The sequence below is a fragment of the Tympanuchus pallidicinctus genome, unplaced genomic scaffold, assembly GCF_026119805.1.
Source record: "Tympanuchus pallidicinctus isolate F22 unplaced genomic scaffold, pur_lepc_1.0 scaffold31, whole genome shotgun sequence".
Lineage (NCBI taxonomy): Eukaryota > Metazoa > Chordata > Aves > Galliformes > Phasianidae > Tympanuchus > Tympanuchus pallidicinctus.
The window spans coordinates 4,052,592-4,068,298 of record NW_026294749.1 but is presented as its reverse complement, the minus strand read 5'-3'; the positions used below and the strand labels follow the sequence as shown (position 1 = coordinate 4,068,298).

At 38.5% G+C, this 15,707-nt stretch overlaps 1 long non-coding RNA gene across 1 annotated transcript in view; it reads right to left on the bottom strand.

Annotated features, from left to right (window-relative positions):
* Positions 1-15,707, bottom strand: part of LOC128087736 (uncharacterized) — a 170,066-nt gene that overhangs the window by 27,032 nt on the left and 127,327 nt on the right. The window contains exons 3-4 of the long non-coding RNA XR_008209969.1: positions 11,066-11,429; positions 10,644-10,698 (exon numbers count right to left, since the gene is read on the bottom strand). This is a non-coding gene — a long non-coding RNA (uncharacterized LOC128087736). The remainder of the gene's footprint in view (positions 1-10,643; positions 10,699-11,065; positions 11,430-15,707) is intronic.

Below are 15,707 nucleotides of genomic sequence, written 5' to 3'. Positions count from 1 at the left end.
TAGATCTTCATATCCTTCTGGAAGCAGACCCTAACACCTTTGTCAGACATCTGGGCTCTACCAGATGGATCCAACACTTCATTTATCAGGCATGTTGACCCTTTCAGCAGCCTGATGTAACTCATTCACCTTTAGAGCCCACTAGCAGCTGATGTGTAAGGGGCTCCGTCAGAGATGGGAAAGGCTGGGGAGCCAATAGCCACTCCTCTCTGGAAGGTTCTGGTTGCTCAGAGCACAGGTGCTTCAGCTGTACAAGCAGCAACATGTGAGGGCACAGCAGGGAGAATTTCATTTTCAGCTGACTAACCCCTTTCCTTGGCAAGAACCAACGTTTCCTTATTTCCTTGCATTAAAAAAAAAAAAAAAAAAAAAAAAAAAAAAAAGAAAAAAAAAAAGAGGAGACAGAGTTCATGAGACAGAGCTATTTGCCTCAGCATCTATAATGGAGCCTGTTCTAAAAATTATGGGTATGTATAACAATCTGTTTGGATGAGAGTATTTTTTCTCTTATAGTGGAATCAAGGAGCTTCTAACCAGGTACTTCAACAGTGGATTTTCACCATAATTTTACTATTTTTCTGCAGGAGATGCATGCCAAAAGTGCCTTCTTTACCTTTTCTACCCCTTTCTCCCTGATTCTCCAGTTCATCCCCAGTTTCTGAGATAAAGTCTCAGAGACTGTCTTGCACTCTTCGCCTATCAGCTTCTGTTTAAAACCTTGGGATGTAAGATCCTCTTTCCTAGAATTGAAGCATTTTGCAGTTAGTATCTCCAAGTATTTTCATTCACCTAACACAAGGAGGATTTTACTGATTTTCCACTCTCAATGAGTAAATTTAATGCTGCTTCTCAGACAATTAAATTGGATTTGTCCAGATGGACATTGTTACAGGGCTCCTTTCTAGGTAGGATTAATTTTACTAAAATATAACCCTTCTATGCTTACATTATCCCCTTTGGACATTCTCTTTTAATCTTTTGCAAAGTAGCATTAAAACTTTCTGGCATTCATTAAGAATTACATTAAAATGCAGACACACCTTTTTAGGCTACAACTGCTGAGAAAAAGCAAACCTGGGATTTCCTTTTCCTAGAGTCCATCTCTGTGCCAATCAGGCAGGAATGAGCAAGATGTGGTTGCACCATTTCCTCCAGCCTCATGGCAGAAGGGGCACAAAGCAGTCCCCCGACCGCTGATCTTTGTTCTGGGATGGAGACATCTTTGCCTCCTGGCCATGGAAATAAATACACACTGTCCTACAGCTCTGCTTTGAAGGAAGATCTACAGAGGCCTCTGTGATTTTTCCATTCCCACTTGTGCAGCGCACAGCCTGTGCACCACGTAAATCCCAATCAAAATAGGGCTTAGGTAATAGCCTTGGCAGGAGGGCGAGTTCCACCCACATTCCTTTGTGCTCATCTGGGCTGGAGAACCAGAACTGGAAAGCCGTGTGGCTTTTTTACGGCTAGGAACTGAGCACTTACTGTGCACCTACTTCAGCTTTGTTTCTGACCATGCTTTCTATGAAGCCAAAAGCTACTGGAGTATAATCTGCTTGTGTTATAAATTCAGAGTTCTGTGATTGAGCTGAAAGAATTAGAATGAGAAATCTTTGCCATTCATTAATCTTGCGCAGGAAATAAGTGGAGAGAGACTTCTCAATTACATTATTCATCTCAAAAGAGATCCTCAGGTTTCCAAAATCCTGTCAGCCTGTTATGAAACATATGCATGGTACAAAAAAAGTAAATAATCTCTTCCGATTTGTCTCCTGGCTTTTGGCAAAGCCTTGCAGTATACATACTTTACTGTTAATGATAGCATGTTAAAGTCTACATGTAAGTGAAAAATAAAAGAGAACTAAATATGTACAGTACAAAAAAAAAAAAAAGAAAAAAAAAAAAGAAAGGGGGGGGAAAGACTGCTTAAAAGCCAAATAGGAAAAAAAAAAAGAGTATTTGATACGATTTTTAAATAAAACACAAAAACTTGGCAATAATATCGTACATTTCAATATATAATAAACTCAAAAAAATAAGATCCTTATTCTGTTTTTGTAAAAATAATATTGCTTAATGCAGTAGTGATTATGATGCTGATACTCCTCAAATGATTTGTGGGAAACACAAGTACATTTCTGGAACAAGATGTTAGGCAGCCATAAAATGAACACGGAGCTAGACAAAAAGGTAGCAACAAGAAAACAGGAGATCTGAGAAAGAGTGGGAGAAAAAATCCCTCTCAAGACAAAATGTAAAGAAGAGAGAGTGCTGCAGAAGTTCTGACCGCAGTGCAGGAAGGGTTCACAACATGGTCACTCTTTTTTTCTCCTGTCACTGATTACAATAGGTTTTCAGAATTCTTGTAATGTGATATTACCAATGTAATTAAACCATTGCAGTTTTCACTCCGTTTTAATAATATTACTTAGTTGCAGCTGTCTAAGAGATCAGTTCTGAAATTGGAAAACTCTTCAGTTACTTCGCTTTCTTAAATCTGCCTTTTGGAGGGACTGAATTCATAAGTTTACCATAGATTACCCCATCTGCTGGCATTTCCTGTCTTAAGTTTTAGCCATTCTCTGTGAATTCCTTTTCTTTGACATGTTATTAGCAATGCATTAGTACTTTTGGTCTTGGCTGAGTCAGTGCTGATCTTAGAGATAAATCTCAGCTCCATCTTCCTCCTGTAGAAAGCATCAAGCTTGTCAATAAGAGTGGGAATTGCTGTTAAAATTTGACCAAAACATTACTGAAGATATCACTCTTAATCAAGGAGATCATCCAAACCAAAATTGCTACTGAACCTTATCAGCCCATCCAGCTTTCACTTGTGTCATGTGTCACGTCACAGTTTCAGCCATGAAGCCATTCAGCTCAATGCAGATGAGGATCACAGTAATCTAGTCATCACATTACAAGATAATATCCCAAATGAAACTGAAATTCCCCAGGATGCCCAGCTCCTGGCATCTTTAGTCCACCAGCATCCTAGATTGCCACAGCTACACTCTTACCAAAATCTCAACTAATTCACTTTAAAATCAAATTTCCCAACTCTTTTGCTCAATCAATTACACATTTGAGATACAATAGCAAATCTGTAATACAGGAAAAAGGATATTCAAGCTGCTCTCTACTAATAGGGATATATCTACATTGCTACCCAAAGTTCCCTGTGCATTGTTCTCATTAAGCCACACTGTCACCACATGTGAGTGGGCCTGGATATTTTTGCATAGCACCAAATTGTGCTCCATGGACACAGTCACAACTTCAAGCTACTGGTCAGCAATGGGTGGGAAAATATTTCTAGGTCAGATGGTGCAACAAAGCTCCTACAAATAGGCTCCATAAAATCTTGCCGTAGGGTTTGAAAACTTCTCTTTTTGATCACTTTTTGTAATCTCTTGGATGTTACTGTAGCTCTGCAAGCAGAAATGAGACAGGGCAGAGCCACTGCATTTCAGAATTTTAGTTGGTATTCCTTTATATACTCCTGTGCCTGCACTGTACTTGTTTTTCCAAGTCAAGAAAACTAAACAAATTTCTCATAATCCAGACTGGCCCATATCATCAAAAGACTCAAAGAGGATAGGGTGCGTCTTGTTCCAGTAAATACCACTGCTACAAGCTTGGGTCAATCTGATAGCAAAAATCTGCTTTATTTTATTCTCTGTTAAAAAGATTTACCAGTTTATGCCACCTTCTTGTATTGGGAAATCACCATCATGGAAAACATATTTAAATTGTGATTTGCGTGCATCACATATAAGTGCTTCCAATTGCAAGATAAAAATACACATATTTATGAATTTATATATCTGTATGAGCGTCTGTCCTACAAAGTATATCTAAATAACACAATAATCTAAGAGAAAATTCTCCCTTACTTCACACTCTCACTGTAAAACTGCTAAATCCCATAAAGACCCAGCAATGCTTTCTGTTTGTCCTACACAGTTCCCTACACACAGCACGTCTATGAGTACTAACCCACCAGTATGGAAAGCAGAACACACTGTGCTGCATGCAGACTGTCAAAAATGATTGATTTTGACAAAAATTTCTAACTTACAGGAGAGAGAAGGAAAAAAATGAGGATTGATAGATGATGTAATTGCATATGGTTAGCAACCTTGGAAAAAACACTGCCCAGGGAATGAAATAGTAACTATTTGCTGAAAGACAATTAAAATATGATGTGCTAATAGAGGCATCAAGATAAATTGGTAAGAGGCTAAATATTATCTGAAATGGAGAACTTTTACTGCAGGTTAATCTTCAGGTGTTTCACACTTGTCTGTTAAGAGAATAAGAGATCACCAGATAAGGCTCAGGCAAGAAAAATTATTTTTTCACATCCCTCCTGATGAGGACATGGGTGCTATTTCTGAACTCAAGCTACATTATCAAAGGTAATCAAGTCATGTTATTAAAGGCGGAGAATCCCAGCAGTCCTGCTGATCAAAATAACTAGAAGTTAAAAAGAAATCAAATCCCCAGAAACAATGCTATTTACATTGCAATTTGGGGGAAATTAAAGAGAAAAGCAGTTAGAATAATTAGATTTAATCACTAAACCTTATAAAAAACCATCCACTAAAAATGAACATTAAAAATAAATAAGCATTTCAAAGTAATTTTAAAAAATATATTTAAAAAAATATTTCCTCAATCAGTTTTAGATATTATTGATACTGAGAAGGAAATGCACTGTAACTGCAGGAATACAATTGTCCCAAAGTATCTGTAGGTGCCAGTTTGCTCCTGAAACTGCTCCCCAGTGAAGGACGACTATGCCAGGCAAATCCTGAGGGCCTAAATACATGGAGGAGTGCCTCAAGAAAATACAACTGACTTTTGCCTCTTCTCTCCTCTTTTCCCAAAATTCTCATGCAAAGTGTGTAACATTTTCTCCAAGTCAGTGAGAGGGAGCCAAAGCCATATTGTGTTAGCCTAGTGTGTCAGTGCTAGATGTCCATCCTTCTCTCCGCCTTTTCCATTCCCTCCAAGCAAAGGAGAAATACACTGAGTGTGGGGAATACACCTAGGCAATGAACCAGCATTGAGAAAGAGGGCTGTACTTCTTATGGGAACAGAGACTGGCTGGTTAAGGGCAACTAAAAGGCTTGGCTGTTAAGATTTGGGCTGTGAGACATAAATACAGTTTCCTCTGAAATTCTGTACTGAGTTCATAGAATCACAGAATCACAGAATAGCTGAGTTATAAGAATACTGAAAGGATCAAGGATCATAGAGTCAAACTCCTATCCCTACACAGAACCACACAACTTTCAGACCATATATCTGAGAGCCTTGTCCAAACACTTCTTGAACTCCAGCAGGCTTCATGTCATGAGCACTACCCTGAGAAGCCTGTTCTAGTCCTTGACCACCTTCTCAGTGAGGAATTCTTTCCTAACATCCAATTTGAATCTCCTCTGATGCAGCTTCATGCCAGAGAATTATAGAATATGGTGGTAGTGGTACTAGGATGAGATAGTTGAGTTCAGGACCTTATATAGAAGAAAAAAGGCAACAGGTGCACTTAAGGAGAGACAACTTTGACTTCATTAAGGATTTACTTGGAGGTATCCCGTGGCTTAGAGCATTGGAAAGTAAAGGAGCCCAAAGAATAGGTTGACATTCAAGTACCACTTCTTCCAAGCTCCAGATTGGTGCAACTCTCAGAGTAAGAAATCAGGAAAAAGTGGCAGGAGATCCAGATGGATGAGCAAGGAGATGAAGTTGAGAGATAAACTCAAATGGAAGAAGAAAGTCAAAGGAATGTGGAAAGGGGATCTGGCCTATTCTTAGGAATATAGAATCATTCTTAAAGCACACAGGGATGTGACAAGAAAGGTTAAGGTACACTTGGATTTATTCTGTCAAAGGAGGTCAAAGACTTCTTTAAGTATGTCAGTAGCAAGAGGGAGACTAGTGAAAATATGGGTATGCTGCTGAATGATGTGGCTGCTGTGAGGCCACTGGGAAGGTGGAGTTACTGAATGTCTTCTTTGCTTCACTCTTTACTGCTAAGACTGTCCCTTGGGAATCCCAGGCCCTGAAGGTAAGAGATTCTGGGGAAAGGAGGACTTCCCCTTGATCTAGGAGGACCTGGTCAGTGGTTATCTAGGCGGTTTGATGCAACCAAATCTATAGTCTGCCCATGATTCACTCATGAGCGCTGAGGGATTTGGAGGAAGTGATTGCTGACTGCTTTGACAGATCATGGAGAATGAGAGAGATGTCTGAGGACTGGAAAAAAGCCAATGTCACTTCAGTCTTCAAACAGGACAAGAAGGAGGAGCCAGGAAACTACACACCAATCAGCATTAACTCTGTCCCTGAAAAGGTGATGGGACACATTATTTTGGATGCCATCTCCAAGCAAATGAAAGAGAAGAATGTTATCAGGAGCAGTCGAGATGAGTCCACCAAGAGGAAATCACGTTTGACCAGTTTGGTAGCCTTTTATGATATCATCACCCATTGAGTAGATGATAGCAGAGCAGTGGATGTTATCTATCTGGACTTCAGCAAGGCTTTTGATGCTGCCTTCCATAACATCCACATAGATAAGCTTAGGAAGTGTGGGACAGATGAGTGGATAGTGAGATGGACTGAGTAGTGGCTGTCTGGCATAGCTCAGAGGATTGTGATCAGTGGCACAGAGTCTAGTTGGAGGCCTGCAGCTAGTGGTGTTTCCCAGGGCTTGATACTGGTTTTGGTCTTCATCAGTGAACTGGATGAAGGAACAGAATGCACCCTCAACAAGTTTAAGGATGATACAAATCTAGGAGTTCAGCAAGACCTGAACAAGGTGGAGAGCTGGGTAGAGATAAACAACAAGGGCAAGCGTGGAGACTGTAGGTGACCCAAAATGTTTAATTTCTCTAGATCTTCATTCTTAATGTGACCTAACAACAACATTCTTTTACTCATAAGTCTCTCATAAGGCTATTAGGAAAGCAGCTGCTTCATTCATATTGTGAGGTGATGAGAAAAAATAAAATAAAATATGCAACGTAAATTCCAAGAGAAAATTTGATTGAGATGGAACCACATACATTTCTATGCAGCTATGAAAGGATACCATATAGGTAGTAGTACAAGAATAGGAAAATAACAGAAAACAAGATAAGATTCATTTATGCCTGAGCTGGTACCGAATATTCAACAGTTTACAAAAAATAAATTTAAAAAAATGCAATAGTAATATCATAATTGCTAAATTCAAGAGATTGTAATTAAGATGTTATTTCACTGTCTTTCACTGTCATCAGACTAAGATGTTGTGACTCTAGTGTTAAAATTTATTGCCTGGGTTTGTGCTGAAATACAAAGATGTGCTTCAGTTTTTAAGTTTTCAACTTCTACCCTATAGTTTAGTGTATTTTCAGAATATTTTAACATAAGCAGCAACAGCCAGGGAATACATCTAAAATGCTTGAACTATTATGATCAAAATAGTCAGAGAAATTTAAATGGAAATAAGGACAATTCAAAAAATCAGAAGTATCATTACTAAAATAATGTTCTATGTCCTATCTGCTCCTCCCTCCTCTGCACCCTGGAATAAGCAAACAAACCAAATTATAACAACTCATTTATTTAGCACTGTACCTCTCCTGTACCTTATCTCATGTTTAAAGATTAACAAATAGCTCCTTTGACATTAATTTACTTTTCGTTTTCAAGAGGGACAAATTTAGGCAAGATGTTTAATTGTTCTAGATCATTTGCCAGAAAATCCAAAGTATTTGTACATGCTAAAAAGCTTCACTGCTTAGACAGTGAGTTTAGACTTTAGCTGAGTGCAAACTACTACATGGACACTACATTTTGTTCAGATACACGCTGGTCCCAAGTGATTTAAAATATACTAAAATCACAGTAAATCAAACTAGTATTTACACAAATTTTGCATTATCTTAAATTAAATTGGAGTCACTTTCTCGGTATGTTGTCCCTAAAACATCGTCTTTTTCTCAGGGTAAACTTTACTAAGGTAAGTAACGTCATCTAATGAACTGCCACTTTTCTACTGGAGATTACTGCCCACTTACATGAAATGCGGTAACTGCAGTCAGAGCTCCAGACACAAACTAGAAAAGATTACATGCAAAAAACATTTTTGAAGAGGACTTTACTTCAACACAAAGGCTTTCATCTAGTCCTATAAGAACAAGACAGCATAAAGACATTGATTTTGAATTTAATGTTATTGATAGATCATTATCTATGAATAACAATAAGCTATTCCATAAACAGAGAATCAGTGAACTCTGCTCTCTCGTGCAACTGTTCCCTTTCAGAAACAAGGACAGAAATCCCAGCTCCCTTAATTAACTCCCCTGAGTTCTCCCTCTGCATCCCCACAGATTCCATAGCTTTCTCCTATAAATGTTTATAAGCTAGGAAGAAACAGCACATTCAGAGGCTGACTTGCTGCTCAATTTATGGATAGATTAGATATGATGCTCACAATAGTTCTGCAGCAGGAAAAACAGAAGAGGTAACACTTTGGATTATACTGCAGTATTTCCCAGAAGGTGCAGTGAGAAGGGAACTGCAGTGCCAATTTGGATCTCTCAGGACTTATATCACAATTTGCAGGAAATTTCAGTAATTTACTAACTACAAGTGCTTTTAAATCTGTGTCAAATTTAAAGTGATCAAGTGAAAAAGTAAATGTAAAATGAAAGAAATCTCAGCCTTACAAACGTTATTTCCTTAAGCAAAGGAATACTTTGCAACAGCTTCACATGTATGTCCAGGCATTTCACAGCCTGCAATATACATGGATATAGTGAAGTTTTGCGGGTAGGCATAACAAAGAATGGACATACTATCTTTGCTAAATACTTGCTCACTTAGCTAATGGCATGCCTAAGAGGAGAAAACATTTACTTTCGCTTCCAATCTTGTACTTTAACCACTGGACAATGCTCTTCTTTGGCATTCACTTCCATGGAGAAATCAATAAGCTCACTTTCACTGGGAAGATGCAAAGACTGGCTATAGAAGCTTCCTTGTATTTTTATTCTAGTAAGCAACTTGACAAATGGGTTTCCAATTTCCAGTTGTCTCAGCCACAGAAACAATGGAACCACTGACCTGAGGATAAAATGTCAGCAAAATGCACAGGAGCAGACCAAGGTCCTTCTAGGAGACCAAACTTCAGTATTAGAATTTATCAAAAGCTGTAAACATGCTTATCAGAAATTTCAAAACATTTTTGTTCTCGCTTTGGAAATATTTGAAATTCACTCATTTCACATTTTGCAGTTTTCTGAGCATTTCTAATTAAAAATCTTGGAAAGACTTGTCAAAATCTTTCAAGACTTGTAAACTCTAATGAACTATTATGTTTCCAATCTGGTTTTGAAATTAAATTAAAAATGTCTTTGTGAGAAACTGATTTGTTTGCCAATATTGATAAAAGGAACTTGAAAAGGCAATTTTTTACAAATCTTTTCTTTTTATTCCATTAGAGACTCTAACAAGCATCTTAACATGATGGAAGCCACACAAGGACTTTTCTACTGTTGTCGTTAATTCAGTCAGAAGCATCATGCTAATAATACTCAACATGTTTGCTGCTTTCAATGCCACTGATTAGGAAGGAGGTTTTGCAGACCTGGCTGTGAGACCTCACAGGGACAAACACTTACACTTTAAGATGGCTTTGATCATTCCTGGCAGACCTGCAGCTACTCCTTTTACTCATGACCTTTCACCACTCCTATTCAAGAGCACTTCAACAAGACTTCTGGGAAAGAATGTGCAATGCCCTGAGCTACAATGCTAGCAATATGCTGACAGCACCCAGCTCTACGCCTCCAGGCTGGCTTGTTCCCAGCTGTTCTACTGTCTGTAGGAAATTGGAAGCCTGCTGAATGAAAGGCAGATGGTGTGATGGACAACCTCTGATCCCTATCAGCAAGTTACACAATGTGGACTGGTAGATCTTTTCAGTACATGATAAAATGAATTGCATTTTCACTGTCACCAAATTAATTCTTGGTTTCAGTGCTTGCAGACCATTGGAACTAAAGATGGTTTGCTGGTCCCATCTTAAATATTGGAAAACAGCTGTGCTGTCAGTCTGATTTTGTGCCCTCTTCCTTTGTTTATGCATTACATAACGTTACCAGCTCAAGGAAAGAAGGCACTAGTAAGTATACAGTAGAAATATACAGTGATTTATTTTCATAGTCTAATGCTAAATTAGAGATATATACAAATATAGGAAAATTGAAATGAATAGTAAAAATAAAGCCAAAATAAATCTTCTGAAAGTAATGACATGTAAGTTTATTAAACAGTAAACTAAATAAAAATAAATAATTTCTGAAATAAAACAAGTCCAGAACTACTACTATGCGAGGAATCATAGGCTAAGATGCTAGTTTTTCTGAATAATATGATGGAAGTCCATCCCTGTATTCAGAAAGTAGTTTATGTTCTATTCCAAATATTAGTCTTGGTGAAGTGAGGAATGAACACTAAGCTTCAAATCCATTGACTTCTGTTACTTGTCTGGAAAAGTACAATTGCATTTTAATCTGTATTTTAGTACACTATCTACTTGAGCCCAAGACTTTGCTTTTATTAGAGGAAAAATATCTCTTTACCTTATATTTTCTCCTTGAAAATTTCTAGAAGTTCCATCGTCTTAGTTTGCATATTCTGAAAATAAATAAAGTGTCAGCTGATTAGACTTCATGCCTGATGATATGCTTGAGCAGACCAATGTGCTTTTAACAGGATGTTTGGAGGGAGTACATTTGTTCTCTCCCACCCAAAGTGCATAATGAAATGTTTGTTGCTTCTTTAATTACCGATGTAATTGGTTGCACACAACCTAGATTTCCGACAGACCACAAATGGGGTGCATTTATACAGACCCGTGCAGTGAGACAAGGTTACAACTTGGCTCGTGCCCAAATGGGAAGCACAGGCTGCCCTGTGGACATGGAGGCAGACTGTGTTTCTCATCAGTATGGAAAGCTTACGTCATTTTTCAGTTACGGGGACCATGATGGCATTTGTTTACCTAAGTGACTCCTGTGCCAGGTACAGTGCTGCAGACAGGAAGCAGGGGATGAATGGAATGGCTTGCTTTCAGGCTTCTGCTCAGGGTACAGCATTGCTGTCTCTGGTTTCTGGGTGGGGTGTGCCTTCAGCCACTGTTTCTCTGGTTGCCAGGAGGGACAGAGAAGATAAATGAAATGGCAGAGCATTTTTTCAAGCCCTCATTCAGGCTGCAGTTGCTAGGTGTTTCTGGTTCCCAGATCGGGTGTGTACCATTTCTGTGGCTCCCAGAAAGGACAATGAAGATAGATGACACAGCAAAGCGCTTCAGATCTTTAGTTCAAGCTTCACTGCCTTCCTTGCTCTAGCACAAGGTTCCTCGATACCTGTGAAAATGGAGGAAAGTGCTTAAGCATGTCAAACTATGTGTGTTAAAGATCTGAGCGTGAGATTTCTTGCAAATATTATTTTTTCCTTATGCAGATATGCTTGTACGTCATCAGCATCTAAGAGATGGTCTCAGAATACTAATTGTTACCTCAACAAAGGGAGTCAGTACTTTTCATCACTGCTTTTCCTGGACTAAAGAGAATTAACTTAGAAAGAAGAGGTTTAGAGAAGAACATTCAGCTCTGTTACACCTACCTGAGGAGAGGGAAGGAGGCAGGGTAAAGCATGAGGATGGAATCCTACTGAGTGGTGACAGTGCAAGCAGCAAGACTAGGGATGGGGAGGGAGATAGAGAGATCTCCTGCTGTGGGCAGAGATCACCACAGTAACTGCCTCCTGGACATCTCGATCGTTTCACCAACATTTTCCAAAGATTACTCAGTTTTCCAAAGGCAGAGCAGGGAGCGGAACCATGGCTGCAGCCTTTGGAAACAGACTGTTTCACATATTCCTAAAACCATCAGCTGAGGAGACAAAGCAGCAACATTTTCTCCATGTTCTTTTTTCCTTTTCCTACTACAAGACATCCAAGGGCACAGAGAAACAGTAGAGCATAAAGCCTTGCTTGCATTGTAGCCCTTCAGAGTGATCAGCAGAGAACTAATTCTTAGCTAATGGCTAAGAATTAGACTGCTCTCTGTGTATATGCATGCGTGTACACAGATGCACACACACATACTGCAGAATTAATATGGATGCGCTTCATCATACTTGCATTCTTTCTCTTAAACTCATTAGAAAATTGTTACATCTGGTTGCCAGTTTTACTTAAAGGCATAGCGAATTAAAGTCTGAGAATTTCATACTCTGCTCTATTTTGAAGACAGACAGTGTTAGGGAATAGTACGAGGGGACTTGACATTTCTTCAGCCATAGCAATAATCTAGGCATCCACAGCTTCTCCCTGCGACCTTGCACCACACGCTTGTGCTGATACTGTCTTTGTGAGGCTGTGCGATGCCACCTGGCAAAAGAGCTCTGGAGAAGGTTGCATTTAACTAAAATAAAATTCATTGACTCGGTCACCTTACACCTCCAGAAACAGTGGTCGTGGCACAACTGAGAAGGTGACAGGGGTAGGTAAAGATGGCGCAGTGGATCAAGGAAACAGAGTGAGCAGTCAACCTTTGATGTGCTAAAATAGGTAGGCATACTCGTACTTCTTATATTTTGAGTCTTGGTTTACAAGCATTTAGTGTCATCGGTGGTCCTGAAGAAAGAGGAGAGACATGCCAGGAAAGGTACTTCCAGATTTTGGTATCTTTAGTCAATCTGTTGCTTCAGGAGGTACAGAGAACCTTGCCCTACGATGTTAAGAGAGCCAGTGAAGGGAATTTTTCTGTCAGGGCAGGTATTACCTTTTTTATGTGTTTGCAAAATACTTGACACAGGAAGGGTGGGGTCTTCCTCTGATAGAAACAGCAAGAAGAATGGAGCACTGCAGGAAACCTTGCACTCAGCAAGAAGAGCTTAATCTCATTAAAGGGACATGAGGATGATACACTGCTTAAGCTGATTAACGTTTACGTAGAGAACATTACTACTTTTGAGAGATTTTGAAAAGGTGTGTGCCTATTTATAGTGTGAGGAAGCTGAAAAAAATACCCAATAACTTCTTTAAAAAGACCAATAAATAAATAAATAGATTTAAAATTTTGTTTCCGTTTGTGCCCAACAGTTCTCCAGTAATTCAAAATAGAACCTGGCACTTAGAAATTGTCTTTCTAAGCATTTCTATAGGTGGTGTGGTTTAATGGAGTAGAAAACAAGAAGATAAACAGTCAAATAACTTCAGAAATACTTAATTGAAACTTAATTTAATGCTCCTGAAAGGCAATGGATTAACAGGATTGAAAATTGAATTATTCATTTATGGAACAAGAACTTTCTGCACAGAACCAATGATGTCTTTTCATCTTTTCACCATGAAAAGACTTCCACAAAGGACAAAGAAAACGTTAAGATGAGAAATATAGTTTTTGCTTCACACAAAAATAGCAAGTGGTACTTTGTTTATTTGGGGCTGAAAGGAAGAATCTGGTGCTGGCAATATCTACCTATTAGTCCCTGAATGGAAATTACTAGCTTGTTTCATGTTGGGTCATAGAAAATCAGCAGATCAGCTGAATTTCCTCAGGGATCTTGTTACTGACTTATGATGAATTTTAGTTGGTGGCCTATAATCCAAAGGACCAGATCTCTTAGCAGTCTGGAGGACATACATATGTTGGTTTTTTTTTTTGTCAAAGCAATATTTGTTTCTGATACACGTAAGTATTTACAGTTGAGATTCTCCTGTAATTTCAGAGATGAAATCAGCTATTTTTTCACACAAATGTATAGTCATATAATCGACTTGGCTTTGTTTTCAAAGGTATCTTCAAAGGCATTTTTTAATGGGCAGCACTGTCTCAGCTTAGTTGTGCACTTCAAAAAGGGTAGTTAGAGCATGGTCAAACAAGCTCTGACAAATCTAGCTTTTGCTTTTGCAGTTTAAGAAATTACTGCCCCCAGCTCTGTGTTCCACCTCTCTCCCTGAAGTTACCAACCCTGCACCAGATTCTGTAGAGAATTGGCTGAGACATGTAAATCCATTCTCTTTTGCTGTCTTTGTTTTGAGCACACTAACCTCCACTGAAGGACTGCTACTGCTTAAACTAATGATGCCATTTCTGTTATGAATATGAAGAAACACAAGGCTTGGTCACTGCAAACATCAGGGCATCTGTAGAAAAGCAAATTCATTAGGACATGAATGGAGCCAGGGAAATCTTTGTCAGCATGAGGAAAGGTCATCTCTCGATTGGCATCTGTATGTCCAACCCTTCTGCCATAATAACCTGTACCTACAGAACTGTATTTCTTTTTTTTCTCTTTTTTTTTTCTGGGACATTCTCTGGTACAAAACATCCATTCTAGCCCCAGGTGATACATACAATTCCCAGCTAAGCATACCCTACCTGGATAAAACCCAATGTCTGAAGCTGACACTGCTTTTATATTTGTCCTTAGTGACTCTCAAAAAAACACCCAAGCAGGAAAAACCTTTAAAAAACCCCAACTTCTAAGCAGTAAATGTAGAATTTGGGGAAGAACCTCAGAGCTTATTTCCCAATTCATGGGCATAGATAATTTGCATTTAAATGACTAGCTTTTGCTCATGAAGAATTTGAAGTATAGCTCATGATCTAGGCCAGGTGGACAGGTAAAATAAAGTCTGTTAAGTGTGAGAACTGTCACTCAGCCTACTGAAAGCACACTAAATATTTAGATAGGTAATTACACTGTTTACCTTAATCAGAAAGAGCTTGTGAGGCTTTGAAAATATCTTTCTGTTTTGCAGGCAAGATATAAAATGTTCTCTAATGGGAGTGAAGTTTATGAGGGGAAAAATGTTTCCTCTGTGTAAGGATATTTGTGAGAGGAATTTCAATTGAGGGTAATTCATTAACAAGAGGGTGTCTAAGCATTCCTTTATCTAGTTTTTACCATGTGCAAATATATTTTTAAATAAAAATAACTTGAAATATTAATAGGTATATATGATCCATTTGCTGAAATACGTAAGTGAAGCCTACAATATGCTTTATGCTCATACTGCAAACTTGCCTGCTTTCAAATGTTTCATAGAGTCATATTAACTACTGTGGTTTGCTGTCAATGGTTGGCAGCAGGCATATTGCTCACTACATCCAAATATGACATTTCAAATCGTTATTTAATCCATAAGGAAAGGGGTGATTGTCACATCCTGATATATTTAGTATTGGGAGATTGATAAAGGTTTGCTGTGCAGCTCTTAGAAATAATAGAATGTTATTGAACCAAGTGAGGCTCATGCAGGGTGTGCTATTGCTGCTGTAAATTAGAATTACAACCCATATGGTGACAGGCCCTTGGTGGAATTGCATCTCCGGTTATCTTTACTAAGCTGCCTGCCTGAAAAGGTATGCACATTATTTCTGTTCCTTACACTTAATGTATGAGTAAATTATGTGCTTGTGCTCTCTGTGAGGCCCTGACATCCACAAAGGTGTGAAATATATGTTGAACTGTAGTGTTAGAATGTTGGTCAGTATATTTTGACTAATGATTTATAAAATTGCAATTTTTTTTTTCTTTTTCAATTTTGACATTGTAGTATTTTTTCTTGATCCTATATATATATATTTTTTAAATAGAACATTATGATGTGACACTTTCCTTTCTCTTTC